Below are 17,042 nucleotides of genomic sequence, written 5' to 3'. Positions count from 1 at the left end.
TTCCCTATCTCTCTTCTGTCCACCCATGACTGGTACTGTACATCTCCCCTCCCCTATCTCTCTTCTGTCCACCCATGACTGGTACTGTACATCTCCCCTCCCCTATCTCTCTTCTGTCCACCCATGACTGGTACTGTACATCTCCCCTTCCCTATCTCTCTTCTGTCCACCCATGACTGGTACTGTACATCTACCCTTCCCTATCTCTCTTCTGTCCACCCGTGACTGGTACTGTACATCTCCCCTCCCATAAACTATCTATATACTGTATTCACTTAATTCTTTGACCTTTTCACCTTAACTATCAATTTAATTAATTCTCACCATCATAATTGCCGTCTGTCCCTTGACCCCATGCTCCTTGGCACTGACTCTCTGATGTAAAACCTTGTTCTGCTTCGTACTGCCACTTTACGCTCTGATGAAAGGTAATAAGCACAATCCTGACAACCAGTTTTTCATTGGACTTGATAGTTATCATCCAGTGAGTGAATTTGACATTTGTTGCGTGACAAGAAAGCGTGTGTGCTCTCTGTAAGATACCGCATACATCTTAATACTGTCATTTCCCCCAGAAGCAGAATAACAGACTGATAATTATTAGAAGAGTCTGGCAGAGACACATTTTCAAAAGAGCAGAGCGTTTAGACTGAGCTTCCTTTATGACAGTCATTGACCAGGTTCCGTGGTACATCTGTGAGACATAGCTTGAATAGCACAATGTGGAGCTAGTTGCTAGTTCCCACCCCTGGATACAGTATGTTCTGTAATATGTGTCCTGGATCAACATCCCGGATTAACTCACATATTTTGTTCTATCCTAGATGAGCCCCCATAGTTTACAAAATCTCTCATTGTTGTGGCTGTGCTTTTCTACCACTAAAAATCCTCAAAGCATATATACTTTTTTTAATAGCTGGTGAAATGTGTATCCATGTACTTGTTTGGGAATTTCCTAAGAATGTTGTCTTGTATTATTATCTACATGACAGCGCCATTTTGATTGCAAACAGTGACTTCCGAATTCAGTGGTTGTGTGGTTTTATGTTTCAGGCAAGCCATCATTTGAACTTTAAATGTGAGAGAGATCCATGAGATTGGAAAAACAGCTAAAGAATTGCGTTCAGCTGTGTTATTTTTGTGCTATGTGCATGAGCAGTGGAATGCATGCATTGAGTAATCCAGTGCTCTTGAACTGGTCAGCCATGGCCCTCAGCACTGTAAATAGACACAAACACACAATTGCTGCCCTATGTACAAAGTCATGAAACACTGGTCACTTTAATAATGAAACACTGGTCACTTTTTTATTTATTTAACGAGGCAAGTCAGTTAAGAACAAATTCTTATTTTCAATGAGAGCCTAGGAACAGTGGGTTATCTGCCTGTTCAGGGGCAGAAGGACAGATTTGTACCTTGTCAGCTCGAGGGTTTGACCTTGCAACCTTCCGGTTACTAGTCCAACGCTCTAACCACTAGGCTACCCTGCCGCCCCTACACTCTAACCACTAGGCTACCCTGCCGCCCCTCTCTAACCACTAGGCTACCCTGCCGCCTCTACACTCTAACCACTAGGCTACCCTGCCGCCTCTACACTCTAACCACTAGGCTACCCTGCCGCCCCTACACTCTAACCACTAGGATACCCTGCCGCCCCTACACTCTAACCACTAGGCTACCCTGCCACCCCTACACTCTAACCACTAGGCTACCCTGCCGCCCCTACACTCTAACCACTAGGCTACCCTGCCGCCCCTACACTCTAACCACTAGGCTACCCTGCCGCCCCTACACTCTAACCACTAGGCTACCCTAACGCCTCTACGCTCTAACCACTAGGCTACCCTAACGCCTCTACACTCTAACCACTAGGCTACCCTGCCGCCCCTACACTCTAACCACTAGGCTACCCTGCCGCCTCTACACTCTAACCACTAGGCTACCCTGCCGCCTCTACACTCTAACCACTAGGCTACCTGCCGCCTCTACACTCTAACCACTAGGCTACCCTGCCGCCCCTACACTCTAACCACTAGGCTACCCTGCCACCTCTACACTCTAACCACTAGGCTACCCTGCCGCCCCTACACTCTAACCACTAGGATACCCTGCCCCCTCTACACTCTAACCACTAGGCTACCCTGCCGCCCCTACACTCTAACCACTAGGCTACCCTGCCGCCCAATGCTTACATACTGTTTTACCCACTTCATATGTATATACTGTATTCTAGTCTAGGTCTAACCTATTACATACAGTAATACATACAGTATTTTATCCATATACTATCCATATTGTCTATACATCCCATCACATACAGTGCCCTTGGAAAGTATTCAGACCCCTTGACTTTTTCCACATTTTGTTACATTACAGCCTTATTCTAACATCGATTTCCCCCCCCCTCATCAATCTACACACAATACCCCATAATGACAAAGCAAGAACAGTTTTTTGAAATTTTTTGCAAATGTATTACAAATTAAAATCTCAAATACTATTTACATAAGTATTCATACCCTTTACTCAGTACTTTGTTGAAGCACCTTAGGCAGCGATTACAGCCTGGAGTCTTCTTGGGTATAACGCACCTGTATTGGGGGGGTTTCTCCCATTGTTCTTCACAGATCCCCTCAAGCTTTGAATAGGGAGGGTCGCTGCACAGCTATTTTCAGGTCTCTCCAGAGATCAGGTTCAAGTCCGGGCTCTGGCTGAAATGTTCTCCCATCACCACAGAGAATGATGGAGGCCACTGTGTTCTTGGGGACCTTCAATGCTGCAGACATTTTTTGGTACCCTTCCCCAGATCTGTGCCTCGACATAATCCTTTCTGGGAGGTCTACGGACAATCCCTTCGACCTCATGTCTTGGTTGTTGCTCTGACATGCACTGTCAACTGTGGGACCTTATATAGACAGTTGTGCACCTTTCCAAATCATCTCCAATCAATTGAATTTACCACAGGTGGATTCCAATCAAGTTGAAGAAACATCTCAAGGATGATCAATGGAGACATGATGCACCTGAGCTCAATTTCGAGTCTCATAGCATCATAGGGTCTGAATACTTATGTAAAGAAGGTATTTCCTTTTTTTCTTTTTAATACATTTAAAAAAGTGTTTAAATAAACAGTTTTCACTTTATGGCGTTTTGCGTGTAGATTGATGACACAAATAACATCTTTAGAATAAGAATAATTTGACTAATTTTTGAATAAAGCTGTAATGTAACAAAATGTGGAAAAAGAATGCTTTCCGAATGTAATTCCTTCTTGCATCTATACATCCTCTCACCTTTTCCCTTCGCTTGTGGACTTCAGTGCACAACACAACAGCTCTCTGTGACCAGATGCAAAAAAAACATTTCCAAGCCAAACCTTCCTATCATAACCGTTAAACGCTACACAGCATACATTGTTAACGTTACAGTCAACAAAATCAAATTAACGCGTTAGTAAACCCACAACCCAATCCATGTGTACAAACACACAGTAAAGTTTACAGCTACCAGTTTAGCAGTTACACCAGCGGGCCCCGGTGGCAATAAATTAATAAAACCCGAAAGCTTACCTTGACTTTAGTTTCAATTTACATTTTAATATCACATGCACATGTACAGTACAATGCCAGTACAATGCCTTTCTGGTCTAAACACAACAATGCAGTCAATAACAATGTAATGCTAAAAATAACATAATGTAGAAGAGTTGCGGTGTTGGATAGCCTTAGCCAGCTAACGGTGACCAACTCCATTCTGTACAAATTTGACCAACTGTGACATTCACACGAGGCTGCAATGAAAACTAATAGGACTGTAGAAACTGTGTTGACATCAAAATCTGGGGTGTGAACTAGGTTTCTATTCAGGCATTGATAGACATGGTAATGCTCTATAGTATTGGAGAAAAGTTGAAAAAACGGACCCCTCCAACGCTGTACGTTAAATTGTGACGTGCCATGGCGTAATGTACAGCACGCATAATGCAACTCATTTTGTGTCATACAGCCTCTCTCCACCAGCTGTAGCGGTAGGCAATTAAGGTCACAGTTATGAAAACTTAGGACACTAAAGAGGTCTTTCTATTGAACTATCCATTCAAACACCAGTCCTACCTACAGGTTATGGAAAAGTTGCTCTTTTAGTATTTCCCCAGTAGGTTTCCTCAAGGAGAAAGCCTCCACTTCAACTAAAACACTATAGTAAATACTACAGTATACTACACTCTTCAAAACACTACACTAATTACTATAGTATAGACAACAGTTTTCTTTTACTACAGTATTTATACTATAGTTAACTGTAAATACTACAGTATACTACAGTAAATACTAAAAATACTGTTGTCCGCAAAATGAATACTACAGCAAAGTCAGCAAAAACACTACAGAGAACCATTTATACCGTAATATGCTATACTATATTTTCATGTGGTTAGTGTCACTTTATATAATGTAGTACTACAGCAAAGTCAGCAAAAACACTACAGAGAACCATTTATACCATAATATGCTATACTATATTTTCATGTGGTTAGTGTCACTTTGTATAATGAAGTACTACAGCAAAGTCAGCAAAAACACTACAGAGAACCATTTATACCACAATATGCTATACTATATTTTCATGTGGTTAGTGTCACTTTATATAATGAAGTACTACCACACTGAAAGTTATTGTCGCAACGTTTGAAGCACATTCAGAGGTGTCTGCAGTGTTTGGTAACTTTTGGTTGTGTGAATCTCTCACGGTCAACTTCAGACATGTTTTGTGTGTGCTGGCATGTCATGTGTCTCTGTTTTCATAGCACAGGTCAGGGGTCATGGTAGGGAGTTCTAGACAGGGAAGGTGCTATTGGTTGATACGTTTATGTGCTTGAAAGTGACATAACACTAAATAGGCAAATGAGAACAATTTCCCGTCTTTCCACGGACACCAGCCACCCAACTTTGATTGAATTTGTTTCTCCTTTTGCCGTGTAAGTGGACCTATCGCATTATAATCTCTATGGATGTACCCTGTGACCTCTTTAGCAAAATCATCTTTGGTGTATTTTAGAACATCCTTTGAATTGGTAGGAGTGCAATACAAAATGGACTTGGTTGTCCTCTGATCTCCTGTGTCAGGACCCGGTTTCGAACCTGGGTCTCCGGAGTGAGAAACAGTCACTTAACCAACTGAGCCACGAATAGTCAGCAGAACCCAGAAGATGAGGCAGACACAGCAGTACTAAAGACGGTGTATTTAATAAAGAAAAAATCCTTAAATACAAAAAATGGCAAATCCAAAAGGTGGTAGGAAAAACACAAAAAGGCCTCAAAAGAAACTAAAAAAAAAAAACAGAATACCACAAGAGCGTCACCCGGAATCGACAAGAGTACACAGAACACTAGGGCAGGGTGCTAACATACAAACACAGAGCACAGAACTGAGTGAAACTAAGGGTTTAAATACAATTAGAGGAAACGAGGCACAGGTGCAAATAATTAATGGGGATCAAGGGAAAAACATAAGGACAAAAAGCACAATGGGGGCATCTACTGACCAAAACCCGGAACAACCCTGGCCAAATCCTGACAGAATCCCCCCCCTAGGAACGGCTCCTGACGTTCCTACCAGCTCTCTCAGGGTGGAGGACCCTGAACTGACGAATGAGGTCAGGGTCCAGGATGTCTTTGGCAGGAACCCAGGAGCGCTCCTCAGGACCGTAGCCTTCCCAGTCCACCAGATACTGCCAGGACCGCTGCACCCGGCGGGAATCCAGTATCCGGTGGACGGTATAAGCCGGCTGGCCTCCAATGACACGAGGCGGAGGGGGAGGTCTGTCTGCCGGGACAAGGGGAGAAAAAACAACAGGTTTTAACAATGAAACATGAAATGTGGGATTAATCTTAAGGGATCTGGGTAAGTGTAGGCGATAAGAAACTGGGTTAACTCTCCTGGCAACCTTGAAGGGACCGATGTATTTTTGGGACAGCTTGCGAGACTCCACCCGTAGAGGTAAGTCTCTTGTGGAGAGCCAGACTCTCTGGCCGGGGCGCAGGGTAGGCCCGGGACGGCGACGTCTGTTGGCTTGTTGTTGATACCTCTGTGAGGAACGCATAAGATTAAGACGGGTCTTCCTCCACATAAGCCGACAGCGTCTGACGAACTTCAAGGCTGAAGGCACTCTGACTTCTGCCTCCTGGTCCGGGAACAATGGAGGAGCATAGCCAAACTGACACTCGTGCGGGGACATACCAGTGGAGGAGGAGCGCAAGGTGTTGTGCGCGTATTCGGCCCAAACAATAAAGGATGACCATGTGGACGGGTTGTCACGAGTCATACATCGGAGGGTGGTTTCCAGCTCTTGATTCATCCTCTCTGTTTGGCCGTTGGACTCCGGATGGTACCCTGAAGATAGACTGGCAGAAGCCCCCATGAGTTGGCAGAAGGCCTTCCAAAACCTTGAGGCGAACTGGGGACCTCTGTCAGAAACCACATCTTGAGGAATGCCGAAGACTCGGAACACATGATTAATTACCAACTCAGCCGTTTCCTTGGCAGAAGGTAACTTAGTCAGAGGGACGAACCTGGCCGCCTTTGAAAACCTGTCGATTATGACTAGGATAGTAGTATTGCCATGGGATGGAGGAAGTCCAGTAATAAAGTCCAATGAGATATGGGACCAGGGTCTGTGGGGAACAGGTAAAGGGTGAAGGAGTCCTTGAGGGCGGAGGTGAGAAGATTTGCCCTGGCAGCACACGGGGCAGGCATTGACGAAAGTGGCAACGTCTTCTCTTATGGTAGGCCACCAGAACTTACGCTGGATGAACTCCAAGGTGCGACCTACGCCCGGATGACAGGTGAGGCGAGAGGAGTGCCCCCACAGAAGGACCTGAGTCCTCACTGCCTTGGGGACAAACAACCGATTGGCAGGGCCTCCTTTAGGGTCCGGTTCGCTAGCTTGAGCACGTCTCACGGTATCCTCAACTTGCCACGAGATCGGAGCCACAATCTTAGCAGCAGGAAGGACAGGCATGTCCGTGTCATCTCGAATGGCAGGAGCGTAGACTCGGGACAGGGCATCCGGTTTGAGATTCTTCGACCCGGGCCGATAGGTGAGGATAAACTGGAATCGATTGAAGAAAAGAGACCATCTAGCTTGTCTAGAGTTCAATCGCTTCGCCTGCTGGATATACTCCAGATTTTTGTGGTCCGTAAGCACTTGAAACGGGTGAGAAGCCCCCTCGAGCCAGTGTCTCCATTCCTTCAATGCCATCTTAACCGCTAGGAGTTCACGATCCCCACATCGTAGTTCCTCTCAGTCGGGGTAAGCCGGTGTGAGAAGAAAGCGCACGGATGAAGCTTCTTGTCTTCACCCCTCTGAGACAGGACAGCTCCAACACCAACCTCTGATGCGTCTACCTCCACCACAAATGGTTCATCCGTAGTCGGTAGTATCAGGATGGGAGCAGAGAGGACGCGCTGCTTGAGTCCTTGGAAGGCCGTCTCAGCTTCTCTTCCCCACAAAAACCTTGCATTGCCACCTTTGGTTAAAGCTGAGAGAGGAGCTGCCACCAAACTGAAGTTCTTGATGAACTTGCGGTAAAAGTTTGTGAAGCCCAGGAAACGCTGAACATCCTTAACGGATTTGGGGGTGGGCCAATCCGCTACCGCCCCTACCTTCCTAGGGTCCATTTGGACTCGACCGGGTTCCACTACAAATCCCAGGAATTGTACTCGGGATGAATGGAATTCACATTTTTCCGGCTTAACGTACAGATGGCTGTCCAGGAGGCGTTTGAGTACTTGTCTGACATGCTTAGTGTGTTCTTGAAGGGAGCTCGAAAAGATGAGGATGTCATCCAAGTAAACGAACACAAATATGTTAAGCATATCCCTAAGCACATCGTTTATGAGCGCTTGGAACACCGCTGGGGCGTTGGTCAGGCCGAAGGGCATCACCAAGTATTCATAGTGACCAGTAGGCGTGTTGAAAGCGGTCTTCCACTCGTCACCAGGTCTGATCCGCACAAGATGGTATGCGTTCCGCAGGTCAAGCTTAGTGAAAACAACTGCTTCCTGGAGCAGCTCGAAGGCTGTGGCCATAAGGGGTAGCGGGTAACGGTTACGGACGGTTATGGCATTGAGTCCCCGGTAGTCGATGCAAGGACGTAATCCACCGTCTTTCTTGGCCACAAAGAAAAACCCTGCTCCCGCCGGGGAGGTGGATGGACGCATGAGGCCTGCTTCCAGAGCATCCTTGATGTAGGTATCCATAGCAGCTCGGTGGAGATAGGGAAAAGATCCGACCCCTGGGGGGGCAAGTGCCCGGAAACAGGTCGATGGGGCAATCGTAAGGTCTATGGGGTGGTAGCATGGTGGCCCTCTGTTTGCTAAACACCAGTTTGAGGTCATGGTAACACTCGGGAACTCGGGTCAGGTCGATGGATTCTAAAGACTCGGGAGTAGAACTCGGGGAATTCTGGAAAATACAAGTAGCTTGGCACGTAGGACCCCACTGCTTGATAGTGCCCACAGACCAGTCGATGTGAGGGTTATGGCTGTGAAGCCAGGGGTATCCAAGGACGAGAGGGAACTCGGAACAGGAGATCAAATGAAAGTTCATCAATTCCTGGTGTTGTGAAACTGAAAGTCGCAAGGAGGTAGTGACATGAGTGACAAGTCCAGATCCCAAAGGGCTTCCATCCAATGTAGTAACACTCATGGGGTCACTTAGAGGTTCAGAGGGAACGCCATTCTCCTTCGCCCAGACACCATCCATGAAGTTACCTGCGGCTCCAGAGTCTACCAAGGCTTGAAGGTGAAGCTTGTGGTTGTCCCAGGAGAGGGTGACTGGAATGAGCAGACGGGAGTTGGACGGATGGGAGGAGGTTATGTTTCCCGTTACAGTTCCCCCGGTCTGTACGGGACAGAGCGTTTCCCTGGAGCCCGGGACACGTGGAACGGAAATGGCCCGGTTTGCCGCAATATAGACAGCGTCGCTCCCTCATCCGGCGGTCTCTCTCAGCCTGGGAGATGCGTCCAATCTGCATGGGTTCCGGTGGAGCCAGCGATGATAAAGGTGGGGACTCGGAGCTGGGACTGATAGGGGCTAGAGGTCTACGGTTGAGTTCTCTCTCTCTCAGACGCTGGTCAATGCGTGAGGCCAACTTGATCAGGGACTCGAGATTGTCCGGTGGTTCCCGAGTGGCCAGTTCATCTTGGATAGTGTCGGAAAGGCCTTTCAGAAAGCACACCGTGAGCGCCTCGTTGTTCCAGCCACTCGCTGCTGCCACCGTGCGGAACTGGATGGCATAGTCCGTCACGCTGCGCCAACCTTGATGGAGAGTCAGGAGCTGTTTGGCTGAGTCAGAACCACTGCTTGGGCCTTGAAACACTCGTTTGAATTCCTCAGCAAAGGCAGATAGCTGGCACAGCAGGAACTATGGGCATCCCACACAGCAGTAGCCCAGGCCAGGGCTTTTTCCGACAGCAGGGTGATGATATATGCGATCTTAGACCGGTCGGTGGGAAACGACGAGGGTTGCAGCTCAAAGGAGAGAGAACATTGAGTGAGAAACCCTTTACAAGCACTTGGATCACCTGAGAACCGTTGGGGAGGTGGAAGACGAGGTTCAGCCAGGGGGTTAACTGCCATGGGTACGTGAACCTGAGGTACTGGGACGGGAACTGTTGCCGGGGTAAGTCGATCAGATATTTGCTTAATGGAAGTCAGCATCTCCGACAGAAGATGAGAATGTCTAGCCATTAAGGCCTCTTGCTGAACCAGGGCGGCTTCGTGGCGTTGGACAGTCTCCTGGTGGTGGGACAGCGTGGCAAAAAGGTCCTGGGAACTGGCTGCCTCTGGGTTCATTTTTGGCTCTGTGTTTCTGTCAGGACCCGGTTTCGAACCTGGGTCTCCGGAGTGAGAAACAGTCACTTAACCAACTGAGCCACGAATAGTCAGCAGAACCCAGAAGATGAGGCAGACACAGCAGTACTAAAGACGGTGTATTTAATAAAGAAAAAATCCTTAAATACAAAAAATGGCAAATCCAAAAGGTGGTAGGAAAAACACAAAAAGGCCTCAAAAGAAACTAACAAAAAAAAAAAAAAAAAAAAAAAAACAGAATACCACAAGAGCGTCACCCGGAATCGACAAGAGTACACAGAACACTAGGGCAGGGTGCTAACATACAAACACAGAGCACAGAACTGAGGGAAACTAAGGGTTTAAATACAATTAGAGGAAACGAGGCACAGGTGCAAATAATTAATGGGGATCAAGGGAAAAACATAAGGACAAAAAGCACAATGGGGGCATCTACTGACCAAAACCCGGAACAACCCTGGCCAAATCCTGACATCCTGTGTTCATATTTAACCCAGCCCCACCTGGACTGTCCCAATAATCTGAGAATGGCGTGGGATCTGTGTGGGGGATACCTTTAGATGGTTCAGCCCATTTATTGACCCTCTGGGAACTGGAAGAAAGGAAAAACCTGCACTCACTGAAATATTCTTTAAGTTTGAATGTATTTTTTTTTAGCAGCAGAGGTCAGAACAAACAGACGCATTTCGGCGGCAGCCGTCATCAGCTGGTCCACATGTGTTTCTTGATCTTAAAGATGTCCATGGCCCTAGAAGGACTTCCTACAGGAAAGCAACCAATTAAACTATCACGTTTGAGGTAAGACCCAGATGCAGACAACGTCAAATTAACAACAGGTTATTAATCCAACAGGGGCAGGCTAAAGACAGGTCAATGCAGGCAGGGGCCGGTAATCCAGATAATCAATCAACAATCGAGAGACAGGAACAGAGTGTAAAACGCTAGTAGGCTTGACGAAACAAAGCAAACTGGCAACAGACAAACAGAGAACACAGGTATAAATACACAGTGGATAATGGGGAAGATGGGCGACATCTGGAGGGGGGTGGAGACAAGCACAAAGACAGGTGAAACAGATCAGGGTGTGACAAAACCCAGATCGTATCAGACACACTGCAGATATTTGGTTTTAGAGAAGTTAAAAAACACCTGGCTTATGTAAATGACTGACTTATAGTTGGGAGAGTCTCGCCCAGACTCCAGGTGTTTCAAGCTCCTTGGCTTCCTCTCGATTTATTACACCAAGAGTGATTCCATGAGACAGCTGGTTCCCTGTAACATCTTGTTTCCCCCTTAGATCTGATCACCCATGGATAAGAAGTGTATTTGGATGGAGGAGGGTGCTTTTTTTTATACAGCTGCCTTTGATTTGTTAAATTGTATTTGATGAGAGTGGTTTCTAAAACCCAATTTTAGCTCCATTACGATGAAGGACAGCGCTGCTGAAAATAACACCGTCTGAGGTGGTGCTTTCCCTCCCTCCTCCACCGTTGCATAAGAGATGGGTAATGGGAAATTAAATTGGACTCAAATGAATTGGAGAGAGGGTTCAATTTGGGTTTGGGGACAAGGTGAGGGCTTTCAAGCATGCACACACACACACAACCTAGAAATAGCAGCCTCGTGTGCAAGGCCCTCTGCAGTTTTTGCACTGGTATCACAACAGTCAGGTAAGAGGGGACCGCTGGTGGAACAGGGAATATGGTATAGTTTGGCATGTACAGTGCATTCGGAAAGTATTCAGACCCCTTGACTTTTTCCACATTTTGTTACGTTACGGCCTTATTCTAAAATTGATTTAAAAAAAAAAATCGTCATCGATCTACACACAGAAACCGATCGAGACGAAGCAAAAACAGGTTTTTAGATATTTTTTCAAATTTATAAAAACAGAAAAACAGAAATAACTTATTAAAATAAGTATTCAGACCCTTTGCTCTGCGACTCGAAATTTGATCTCTGATGCATCCTGTTTCCATTGGTCATCCTTGAGATGTTTCTACAACTTGATTGGAGTCGAACTGTGGTAAATTCAAATGATTGGACATGATTTTATAAAGCACACACCTGTCTATATAAGGTCCCACAGTTGACAGTGCATGTCAGAGCATGAGGTCGAAGGAATTATCTGTCGTGTTCCGAGACAGGATTGTGTCGAGGCACAGATCTGGGGAAGGGTACCTTTCAGAAACTTTCAGAAGGACAACCATCTCTGCAGAACTCCACCAATCATGCCTTTACGGTAGAGGGGCCAGACGGAAGCCACTCCTCAGTAAAATGAACATGACAGACCACTTGGAGTTTCCCAAAAGGCTTCTAAAGGACTCTCAGACCATGAGAAACAAAATTCTCTGGTCTGATGAAACCAAGATTGAACTCTTTGGCCGGAATGCCAAGCGTCATGTCTGGAAGAAACCTGGCACCATCCCTACGGTGAAGCATGGTGGTGGCAGCATTATGCTGTGGGGATGTTTTTCAGCAGCAGAGACTGGGAGACTAGTCAGGATCGAGGGAAAGATGAATGGAGCAAAGTACAGAGAGATTCATGATTTAAACCTACTCCAGATTACTCATGACCTCAGACTGGGACGAAGGTTCTCCTTCCAACAGGACAATGTTGAAGCCAAGCCAAATCATGAGTGGCTGCGGGACAAGTCTCTGAATGTCCTTGAGTGTCTCAGCCAGAGTCCAGACTTGAACATCTCTGGACATACCTGAAAATAGCTGTGCAGCGATGCTCTCCAGCCAACATGACAGAGCTTGAAAGGATCTGCAGAGAACAATGGGAGAAACTACCCAAATACCGGTGTGCCAAGCTTGTAGCGTCATACCCAAGAAGACTGGAGGCTGAAATGAATGCCAAAGGTGCTTCAACAAATTACTGAGTAAAGGGTCTGAATACTTATGTAAATGTGATATTTCCGTTTGTTTTTTATACATTTGCAAAAAAAAAATATATTGTTTGTCATCATGGGATATGAAAACTATTTCATCAATTTTATTATAATGCTATAACGTAGGAAATTATAATAAATTATAATAATTAATAACGTAACAAAATGTGGGAAAAGTGAAGAGGTCTGAAAACTTTCAGATATTTATATATTTATCATTATTATATTTTTTATTTTTGTCATTTTTATGAGAAGTACAAGGTGTCCTCATGTGTAGGTATTGGTAAGGAAAACATTGTTATTTTGTATATGTGTGCGTGACCCCGTATGGCTTTCTGTACTAGAACGTACCATATATTGGTTTGCCACCCCCTTCACACACACACACTGTGCTGTGACCTGATCTATCATAACATGACTAAGTCATCATTGGGTATCCTAGAAATCACATGACTTTCTAGCAATGACTTCATATGCTCTTCCGCTTGTCATGGGATGTGTGTGTGCATGTGTGCTCAAGTCCTACTAGTATGCTGGCATATACAGCAATAACCTGTATACCCCAGAGCTGTCAACATGGGTAATAACAGTGTGCGGGCCATCTTGTTCTATAATAGTATTCTTTATTAGCCCAGCACCTATGTATTTAAGGATGTGCGTATGACCACAAACGTCTCTAATACAGCAATGTGTCAATGATGGAGTGTCTTTTTATAGGCTTCACGGAAACATGGCTCACTGGAGAGACGCTATCGGAGTCGGTGCAGCCAGCTGGTTTCTCCACGCATCGCGCCGACAGAAACAAACATCTTTCCGGTAAGAAGAGGGGTGGGGGCGTTTGCTTTATGGTTAACGAGACGTGGTGTGGCCACAACAACATACAAGAACTCAAGTCCTTCTGTTCACCTGATTTAGAATTCCTCACAATCAAATATAGACCGCATTATCTACCAAGGGAATTCTCTTCGATTATAATCACAGCCGTATATATTCCCCCCCATGCAGACACATCGATGGCTCTGAACTAACTTTATTTGACTCTTTGCAAACTGGAATCCATATATCCTGAGGCTGCATTCATTGTAGCTGGAGATTAACAAGACTAATCTGAAAACAAGAATCCCTAAATTGTATCAGCATATCGATTCCGCAACCAGGGCTGGAAAAACCTTGGATCATTGCTATTCTAACTTCCGCGACGCATATAAGGCCCTGCCCCGCTCTCCTTTCGGAAAAGCTGACCACGACTCCATTTTGTTGATCCCTGCCTACAGACAGAAACTAAAACACGAAGCTCCCGCGCTCAGGTCTGTTCAACGCTGGTCCGACCAATCTGATTCCACGCTCCAAGACTGCTTCCATCACGTGGACTGGGATATGTTTCGTATTGCATCAAACAACAACATTGACGAATACGCTGATTCGGTGAGCGAGTTAATTAGAACGTGCGTTGAAGTCGTTCCACTTCATGATTGTGTCCCACTTGTTGTTGATTCTTCACAAAAAAATACAGTTTTATATCTTTATGTTTGAAGCCTGAAATGTGGCAAAAGGTCGCAAAGTTCAAGGGGGCCGAATACTTTCGCAAGGCACTGTATATAAGGTAGTAGTTTTGGAATTGTTAGCTAGATTACTTGTTGGTTATTACTGCACTGTCGGAACTAGAAGCACAAGCATTTCGCTACACTCGCATTAACATCTGCTAACCATGTGTATGTGACAAATAAAATTTGATTTGGTTTGACTTATAGATCATGGATGTGGTGTCCCAGAGATAAGAGGAGGGAATGGTGGTCTGGATTGTTGTCTTCCCGGTGTTGAGTCCTTATCAGCTTCAGTGTCATTACTCGGAAGTCTCTGTAGTCTATCTCCAGTATCTCCTTTACTGTTCAGCACCTTTATAATGAGGACCAGGAGGGGGAGAGAGGGAGGAGGGGGAGAGGGAGTGCAGGGGGAAGTATATCACATCTTTAATGGTGACCTCTGCTGTAGGAACGTTCAGATATATATGTGTGTGTGTGTGTGTGTGTGTGTGTGTGTGTGTGTGTGTGTGTGTGTGTGTGTGTGTGTGTGTGTGTGTGTGTGTGTGTGTGTGTGAGAGAGAAATAGAAAGAGTGGGATGTCTGCATTGGATTCACCTGTGTGACTTAGTGAGTGTATTTTACAGTGTTGAACTTGAGTTCAAAAGATCATGAGTTTTTGTCTATGTGAATGAGGATGTTATAATGAATGTGTATGTGATCATGTATGTGTGTGTGACTGTGAGAATGTGTATTTGTCCTCACATGGAGAGATATAACCTACATTACATATACATTATATATACTGTACTTTGGCATACAATTAAAGGTGATTAAATAAAATAAAATAAAGGTGAAATAAATAAAATACAATTACGCTAAAAACAGAACTCTCAAGATACCCTAATAATTTAAGTCCAGAGTGCAGAGCCACATTTCTGTCATGACTGGCATTTGGCTAATTTCAATCCTATTACTGTAGCAACTCCATTTGATGTTATACAACAGCGAAGAATGTTACTGTACCTCTGTCCCTATGCTTCAAAGTGTAGCCTAGATCTAATTTGATAATTATAGAGGCAAAGCACCTGATTGTATCTAGAAAGGGCCTGGTGAATATGAGGGTCGCCTGGTTAATTGGCTGTCCTGTATTACCTTGTTTGACCAGTATTTCTATGACTTATTATCATTCATCAAATTAAGAGAGAGAGAAATAGAGAGAGAGAGAGATAAATGGCAGTTAGACATGGGTGGTGTGGATCCCCTACACACTTAGAAAAAAGGGGTTATTTGGCTGTTTCAATAGGAGAACCCTTTTTAGTTCCAGGGAGAACCCTTTTTAGTTCCAGAGAGAACCCTTTTTAGTTCCAGAGAGAACCCTTTTTAGTTCCAGGGAGAACCCTTTTTAGTTCCAGGGAGAACCCTTTTTAGTTCCAGGGAGAACCCTTTTTAGTTCCAGGGAGAACCCTTTTTAGTTCCAGAGAGAACCCTTTTTAGTTCCAGGGAGAACCCTTTTTAGTTCCAGAGAGAACCCTTTTTAGTTCCAGGGAGAACCCTTTTTAGTTCCAGGGAGAACCCTTTTTGGATCCACCTGAAACCAAAAAGGGTTCTTCAAAGGGTTATCCTATTGGAACAGCAGAAGAACCCTTTAAGGTTATAAATATGACCTTTTTTTCTAAGAGTGTACAATAGTGGGTAGGGGAACAGTTTAGGCCTTACACAGGATAGATGTTTTGCATTTCAAAGCTGGTGAGCTATGCCTGGATTCTGTTCTATTTGAGTAGCTGTGTAGTAATTAGAAAAGAGGTGACACTGAGAGAAATGCTCTTCCATTGCCATTTCCTACACTGTACAACTATGTCTGCACTCTTTGGAAAGGTTTCCCGGATGAAAATTAAGAATCTCCATTGAAGGTGGTTTTTAGTCCAGGAATGAATCTTAATCTGCGTTTGGGAATCTGTCTTTTTGTGTAAGTGTGCTATTTTCAAATACATTTCTCTCATCTGTAATGCAACACTGGTGTCTGACGAGCAGAAGAGCAGAGGAAATCTCTGCAGTGCTTCGTCCATCGGTGATGGCTAAGGTTGATAGCCCCGGCCCACACTATTATATAACGTGCTTGACAATCTTTGGTTACAAGCTACCCTCAAGTAGCACACAAGCTATTTCTGCTCCACTTATCATTTGATATTCTGGGATCACAAAAAAGCCAGACCAACTAATAAAATGTCATCCCGTAATTAGTTTCAAAACCTTACCTGCAGGTTACCGTCGAAATGCCGAAGAGTCAAAATATAGGAAATAATGAGCCTCCACAGAGCAGTGGTGGAAAAAGTACCCAAATCTCATACTTGAGTAAAAGTAAAGATTTATTTATTTTATTTATTTCACCTTTATTTAACCAGGTAGGCAAATTGAGAACAAGTTCTCATTTACAATTGTGACCTGGCCAAGACAAAGCAAAGCAGTTTGACACATACAACAACACAGAGTTACACATGGAGTAAAACAAACATACAGTCAATAATACAGTAGAAAAATGAGTCTATATACAATGTGAGTAAGTGAGGTGAGATAAGGGAGGTAAAGGCAAAAAAAGGCCATGGTGGCGAAGTCAATACAGTATAGCAATAAAACACTGGAATGGTTGATTTGCAGTGGAAGAATGTGCAAAGTAGAGATACAAATAATGGGGTGCAAAGGAGCAAAATAAATAAATACAGTATGGGAATGAGGTAATTGTTTGGGCTAAAT

General features: G+C 44.8%; 1 protein-coding gene and 1 non-coding gene across 3 annotated transcripts in view; both read left to right on the top strand.

Annotated features, from left to right (window-relative positions):
- LOC135544732 (ral guanine nucleotide dissociation stimulator-like) overlaps positions 1–17,042 on the top strand; it is a 114,230-nt gene that overhangs the window by 16,821 nt on the left and 80,367 nt on the right. Inside the window, exon 1 of one of the 2 annotated variants that reach the window (XM_064972593.1) lies at positions 14,168–14,213. The exons of the other annotated variant lie outside the window; for it this stretch is intronic. The gene's annotated coding sequence lies outside the window, so the exon portion shown is untranslated. Of the gene's footprint in view, positions 1–14,167; positions 14,214–17,042 lie in introns of those variants that run through there. 2 annotated transcript variants of the gene reach the window in all.
- Positions 4,126–4,179, top strand: LOC135544753 (U7 small nuclear RNA). Its single transcript, XR_010456375.1, has one exon. It is a non-coding gene; the product is annotated as a U7 small nuclear RNA (small nuclear RNA).

The sequence above is a fragment of the Oncorhynchus masou genome, chromosome 8 (genome assembly GCF_036934945.1).
Source record: "Oncorhynchus masou masou isolate Uvic2021 chromosome 8, UVic_Omas_1.1, whole genome shotgun sequence".
NCBI lineage: Eukaryota > Metazoa > Chordata > Actinopteri > Salmoniformes > Salmonidae > Oncorhynchus > Oncorhynchus masou.
Note: the sequence above shows the minus strand (reverse complement) of the source record. Positions and strands in the feature narration are given on the sequence as shown.